Consider the following 7,150-nt stretch of genomic DNA (forward strand, 5'->3'; position numbering starts at 1 on the left):
ACCGGGATCTTAATCCCCTGAGCTTTCACAAACAAGTCAAAACACCCCCTGCAGCCCATTTTAGTGGTTTCAGAGGGCGGTTTTGCCAACGTGGCGCCTGACGCGTGGGACCGGCATGCCAGGTAGGATCTGGGAGGGTTGGGTGCGGTGTAAATCCCCCTTGCGCCTCGAACCGGTTCGACCCAGCCAGCCTCTTCGTCTGCTTCGACCCCCAGCCTCTTCGTCTTCGCCGCCCCCTCAGTTCTCTCTCCTCGACGACGACGGCGGCAGGAGGGACGGCGATCGGCGACATGAACTGAGCGCCCCGAGCCGACGGCACGTGCAGGTTTGTAAACGCATCTGATTTTGTCTGAGAAGTGAACCACCATGTGTTCGATTTCTCTGTTCTAGTTAGGGTTTTGGGGTTTTTGGGGGATTTCAAAATCAACCCAGATGGTCGTCTTCTTGTTGTTTTCATGCATTCAGCGGTCCATGTGGTTAGTGCGGTCGTGCTGGATAGCCATGGTTTAGGGTTCGTTGATTTATGGCTGATTCGGTTTGAACTGAACTGAAAGGGGGGATTTTGATTCAGAGATATTTTTTTCATAGGTTTGAGCCATGGATCCGCTGGACTATCTCTGCATCAGGTTTCATTTCAGAGGACAGTTTGAACATGATGGAACAGAGTGGCAGTATGTGAATGGAAGTCAAGGCCTTTCAACAGTACAGCACCACAAAATTAGCCTTGAAGAACTGAAGAAAAAACTTGCAGAGCATGTGCCTTGTTCAGATAAGCAACTGCAGGAAACAAATTTACATTGGAAGTTCCTTGGGATGATTAGAGATGGCCAAATGAATAGTGCCCTGGTGATGTTGCATGACAAAAAATCTGTCCTGGAGATGGCCAAACATGTCACTGATGCAGGGGTCATGGACATTTATGCTAACATTCCTGATGATTTTGTAGCACAAGAAGCTAGTGAATGGGAGGAAGAATATGCAGCAGATATAGGGGAAGGTAATTGTGATGTTGATTCAGAGGAGGAGGAGATGCACCAAGTGCCAGAACAGGAGCAGCAGCAAGTTTCAGAGGATAATAGACAACAGGAAAGACAGGAGATGCATCAAATGGCATATAATTTAGAGGAGGAGGAGATGCACCAAGTGCCAGAACAGGAGCAGCGGCAAGAACACCAACCAGATTGGCAGTGGTCAAACAATTTCTACCAGTCAGCCAGTAATCGTAAGTTACCAGTTAACAGAGGTCCCATACAAAATCATGACAGAGGAAAATCAGTTCAAAATGAGGATAGTGGTATTGATAGTTCAACATCTGATAGTGACTATGTTGTCCCTCCAGCAGAGAGTAATAGTTCAACATCTGATGATGAAGTGTTGGAGTTGAGAAAATATGCAAAAGAGTTGAAGCAGAAAGTGAGAAAGAAGATCCTGAGAGAAGATGAGGGGAAATCTTGCAAAGTGCCTGATGATTTTGTTGTGCCTGAAACAGGTAAGCTAGATGATTCAGATGGAGAAGGCACACCCCATTTTGATAGTGATGATGATCTGTCATATGATGAGGGCAGTGATGGAGAGGTCACTGAAGTGAGGAGGAGGAAGACAACACACAGAGTGTTTGATGGCACTAGTGAGAAACCTGAATTTGCTGTTGGAATGGCATTCACTGACAGTAGGGAATTCAAGCAGGCTTTGGTTAAATATGGGCTAGTTAATTTCCACCACCTAAGATTCCCTAAAGATGAGAAGAAGAGGGTCAGTGCACAGTGCTCTTGGCCTGGATGTCCTTGGAGCATCTATGGATCAATTAGCAGCAGGTCTGATTGGCTACAAGTTGTGAGGTACAACAATGAGCACACATGCATTCCTAGGAGGGACAACAAGCTGGTTACTAGCACAGTTATTGCAAAAAAATATTTCAGGCAGATTAGGGACAATCCTACTTGGAGGGTGGAGAAAATGCAAGAGGCAGTACTTGAGGATTTGCTAGCTGATGTGAATCTCTCAAAGTGCAAAAGGGCTAAAAAGCTTGTCATGGCAAAGCTCACTGATATGACCAATGGTGAGTACTCTAGAGTGTTTGACTACCACCTAGAATTAGTTAGAAGCAATCCAGGGAGCACTGTAGCTGTTTGTTTAGATCCAGACATTCATGACAAGCCAGTCTTTCAGAGAATGTATGTGTGCCTTGAGGGTTGCAAAAAAGGGTTTCTAGCTGGATGCAGAAGAGTGGTGGGATTAGATGGCTGCTTTCTGAAAGGGGCAGTAACAGGGCAAATTTTGTCTGCTATTGGCAGAGATGCTAATAATCAGATGTACCCACTTGCTTGGGCCACAGTTGAGGTTGAAAGCTATGAGTCATGGTATTGGTTTCTCTCACTTCTCCAAAAGGACCTGCAGATAAGCAATCATGGTGATGGATGTGTTTTCTTATCTGATCAACAGAAGGTATGTGCTGAATGTTTTCATATGTTCATGGTAGGTAGAGTCATGTTAGCTGGGCTCTTTATGGTCGACTCATCGGCCTCGACTGTACATGCATGTCAGGTAGAGTCATGTTAGGTGGGCTCTTTATGGTCGATTATGGTCGACTCATTGTTCGTCTTCTCATTGCTATTAAACTGCAGGGTCTTATCAGGTCTGTTAATGAAATTATTCCTGAAGCGGAGCACAGAATGTGTGCCAGACATATATATGCAAATTGGAGGAAGCAACATAGGGAGAAGAAATTGCAGAAAATGTTTTGGGCATGTGCCAAGTCCTCTGATAGGAGTCAGTTCAACTACAACAAAGCCAAATTAGCACAGAAAAGTCCAGAAGGAGCTAGAGATATTATGAACACTGCACCAGAACACTGGAGTAGAGCATACTTCAAACTGGGCTCATGGTGTGATTCAGTTGAGAATAATATGTGTGAATCATTCAACAATGCAATTATGAGGTCAAGGTTTTACCCTGTCATCACATCACATGAGATCATTAGAAAGAAGGTGATGGCACGGATACAAGAAAACAGGGGCAAATCAGCAACATGGAGTGGAACCATTTGCCCAAACATTTTCAAGAAGTTGAAGTTGAACATCAAGAGGTCAGCTAATTGCCAGGTGCTTTGGAATGGAAAAGAAGGTTTTGAAGTACAAGAAGGAGAACATAGGAGGTACACAGTCAACTTGGAAAAGTGGCAGTGCTCTTGCAGATACTGGGAACTATCAGGTTTGCCTTGTAGCCATGCCATAAGTGCAATCTACACTTGTGGCAAAAAGATAGATGATTTCATTGCACCATGCTATCTTATCAGTGAGTACAACAAGATATATGATCATGTTTTGCAACCAGTTGAGGGGAAAGAGAATTGGCCAGTATCAGAAAATCCAAAGCCACATCCACCTCCTCAGAGGGTAATGCCAGGAAGAAAGAAGACAAAAAGAAGAAAAGAGGAGGGTGAAGAAATTAAAAATGGAAAGCTGACAAAGAAGGGCCGTAGAATAACATGCTCTTTATGTGGAAATTTTGATCATAACAAAAGGAAATGTCTTCAGAATCCAGAAGCCGGAAAGAAAGCCAATGGGAGCTACACCAGAGCAGCAAAAAGAATAAGGAAAAGGCAGCAAAAGGAAAGCACTGAGGTGGTATCTTCTCTTTGTCATGTTTCTCTTTCTTTCTTCACAATATTTACTAATTTACTTTTCTTTTTCATTTCTTAGATGGCACAGGAACAATCATCAAGGAAGAAGAAGCAACAGTGTCCAGTGGCACCACCTCCAGGAGCAACATCTTCTCAGCCAGCTCCTACAACTCAAACATCACATGCTCCAGCACAGCAGAGACAAGTTCGCAAAGGAAAGAAGAGTACAAAGAAAACAACACCAGGAACATCTTCTCAGCCAAGAGCATCTTCTCAGCCAAGAGCATCTTAGCCAAGAGCATCTTCACATCCAGCAACATCTCAGCCAGGAGCATCTTCACATCCAGCAACATCTTTCCAGCCAAGAACATCTTGTCAACCAAGAACATCTTCTCAGCCAGGAGCATCTTCACAATCAGGAGCATCTTCTCAAGTGCCACAGAATGATAGTCTCTATTGGCTTATAACTGGAACTGTTAGAAAGTGAAACAAATGATTGGCATTGATGTGTAACATCAGCTATTAAGTATGTGCTTTTGTTGATGTAAAGCATCAGAAGAAAATCATGTCTGGATAGTTAAGACTTCAGAGCTAAGCTATTTTGTGAACTGCTGTTATGTCAGACTATATAGTGAGAAGTACTATTTATATTCATGTGCAATGCATCTTTGTTGCATAGTTTTGTCATTACCAAACTGTACATTGCTGTCAGAACATTGTACATTCAGGGGAAATGCTGTCCAACTGCATTAGGGGCGCAGGGGGGATTTAGAACGCACCCAGCCCTCCCAGATCCTACCTGGCATCCTGGTACCGCGTGTCAGATGCCACGTTGGCAAAACCGCCCTCTGAAACCACTAAAATGGGCCGCAGGGGGTGTTTTGACTTGTTTGTGAAAGTTCAGGGGATTAAGATCCCGGTTTTAGACGTGGGGGGGTAATGTGGCCCAAAATTGATAGTTGTGGGGGTTATATGAACTTTTTTCGCGAAAAAATGGACACTACAATGCTTTCTAAAGCACCGGCTATCCACGCCACACTGCCTACGTCGTGTTTACCAAGGGCAATGTGGTCGAGCAGCAAAGAACAACATCACGTTCTTCCTGTACAATCCAATGACCCTTTTCTTCCTGCACATCCACAAGAGAAGAGCGGACCAGATGTGAGCATTGGGGATTAAGAGATTGCAACGGGGAGGAGAGGATGGACCTTCTCGAGAACACTGAAGAGTTGCGTCCCGGGAGAACCCGCAAAAGAGAGAGGGGGATGGGGAATTGGAGAGGGCGCTCACCGATCCAGAGCCAAACCGGTCGCCGCGCACGATGCACTGGACAGGACGGAGGTGGCACGGCTTCTCCTTCCCTTCTCCTATTCCTCCTATCTCTTTCCAAACATCCCTCTCTCTATCTCGTGTATGGTACAGGAGGATCTGGTAGGGAGAGTCAATCTCAGGAGGGGAACCGAGAGAGAGAGAGAGAGAGAGAGATGCGAACCTGGACGTTGATGACATGTTGATGCCGCCCTTCCTCCCCTGGTTGTCCTCCTCCTTCCCGCTGTTCTCCTGCTCCTGTGGCGGCGGTGGCCGCGCCGACTTGGAAGAAGGGGGTCGGGGCCGGGGCCGGGGCCGGGGCCGGGATGATACATTGATGCCGCCCTTCCTTCCCTGGTCGTCCTCCTCCTTCCTGCCATTCTCCTGCTCCTGCTCCTGCTCCTGCTGCGGCGGTGGTCGCGCCGGCTTGGAAGATGGGGAGTCGGGGCCGGGGCCGGGCTCGGTGCAGAGGGGCTCGAACCGGACCGGCGAGAGGTGGCTGGTGGCGGCGGATGGGGAGGATGGCTGGCGGCGGCGGCGGCTCGACAGAGAGAGATGTGCGAGAGAGAGATGTGCGGGGAGAGAGAGAGGTGAGGCACTGATTGGGGAGGAGGCAGCGAATCAGAGAAGGGCACGTGTTGACCTAAGACGTGAAATGACGAAAATACCCTCAGCAGGGCACGGTAATAACAGCGGTGGCACGAGATATTTCCAGCAGAGAGCTGACTGTTCATTCCAGCAGTGTCACCGCTTCGATCCTGCGATCGACATTGTTCAGAGGCTTGATCCGACGGTCAAAATCGCATCAAGAAAACAGAATGGACGGCTGGACGTTTCAAATCGCTGAGGAGGCTCGGTGGAGCTTCCTCCTCTTATTTCTGGATGCTCTCGATTTAATTCCTCACAATCTTTTCTATGGATTTCAATCGAGTTTGTACACCATGTATGGAAGCCCACAAATTCCTCCTTTCCAATCTCTCTTTGGATCATCAAATGTCTTTTTTGAATACACAAATCCCTCCTTTTCAATCTTTCCAATCTCTCTTTTAATCCTTCAAGGATGTGTGGTAGCCCACAATATGTTTTAATTATAATTATGCAAAGCAGCCCACAAATCAAGGCACATCCAGTCCAGGATCCCTCCTTTCCGATAAAGGCACGTTCTCTTTTTAATGGAATTCCAATCAATTACTTAGGTTGCTTGTTCATATTTTAGGCAACTTGCGATTGTATATAAATTGGTGGAATTCAATGTAAGAAACTGAGGTGAGACTATTTTTTTGAGGAAAGGCCATCATGGCTAGCTTTATTAATCAACAAAAGGAAGTACATCATCTATGAGATTAGGAACCAGAGACAGCCTTGGGGCTCATCTGTCCAACTCATTGAGGTCTTATTACAAATGCAAAATTTAGCTAGCACATGCGCCGCTTGATTAGTAGAACGATAACAATGTCTATAGACGATCTTCCCAATTGACGATGCCACATGCACACACTCCGCGAATAACGCCGTTGCTGCATCCCACCACCTCGACTGTCCATCACAGAACTGAATCACATTTAGGGAATCTGACTCAGTTTCCGCACAAGGAAATCCTAGAGAATTTGCAAATACCAGACCATCATGCATGACCGTCGCCTCAGCTATCACCACATCTGCCATATGAGAATATTCATGCATCCTTTGTCTTTCTTAATAGTATTTCAATATCCCTGTTTCGTAATCACAAGCATCTACCAGTTTAGGTGGTTAACACAGATTACCTCGTTGTGGATGGTCTTCAGTTCGAATCCCCATAGTGGCAACTATTTTTTCATGATTTTGAAGCCCGCTCGCAGCCTGTAAGAAAAAATCATGCAACAATGGCCCATAAGAGCAGCGGGGTTCCCAGTATGCGTGAGAAATAAAAATCAAACCTTTTTTGGATTGTGGGTTGATATATAAAAAGGTGAGGGGCTTTTCTACAAAATAGCATGACGGGTAGAACCAAGAATATCACCTTCCTCTATTTATTATTATTATTATTATCCTCATTTTTTAAGCCCGCTCATAGTGTTGGGGAACGTAGTAATTTCAAAAAAAAAATCCTACGCACACGCAAGGTCATGGTGATGCATAGCAACGAGAGGGGAGAGTGTTGTCCACATATCCTCGTAGACCGAAAGCGGAAGCGTTAGAACAACGCGGTTGATGTAGTCGTACGTCTTCACGGCCCAA

General features: G+C 45.9%; 1 long non-coding RNA gene across 3 annotated transcripts in view; it reads right to left on the reverse strand.

The window, feature by feature from the left end:
- The window catches only part of LOC119321753, a 21,935-nt gene extending 17,175 nt beyond the window's left edge, over positions 1-4,760 (reverse strand). For all 3 annotated transcript variants that reach the window (XR_005155175.1, XR_005155177.1, XR_005155176.1), the window contains exon 1: positions 4,680-4,760. This is a non-coding gene — a long non-coding RNA (uncharacterized LOC119321753). The remainder of the gene's footprint in view (positions 1-4,679) is intronic.
- Positions 4,761-7,150: the final 2,390 nt, after the last annotated feature.

This window comes from Triticum dicoccoides, chromosome 6B (assembly GCF_002162155.2).
Source record: "Triticum dicoccoides isolate Atlit2015 ecotype Zavitan chromosome 6B, WEW_v2.0, whole genome shotgun sequence".
In the NCBI taxonomy this organism is placed as follows: Eukaryota; Viridiplantae; Streptophyta; class Magnoliopsida; order Poales; family Poaceae; genus Triticum; species Triticum dicoccoides.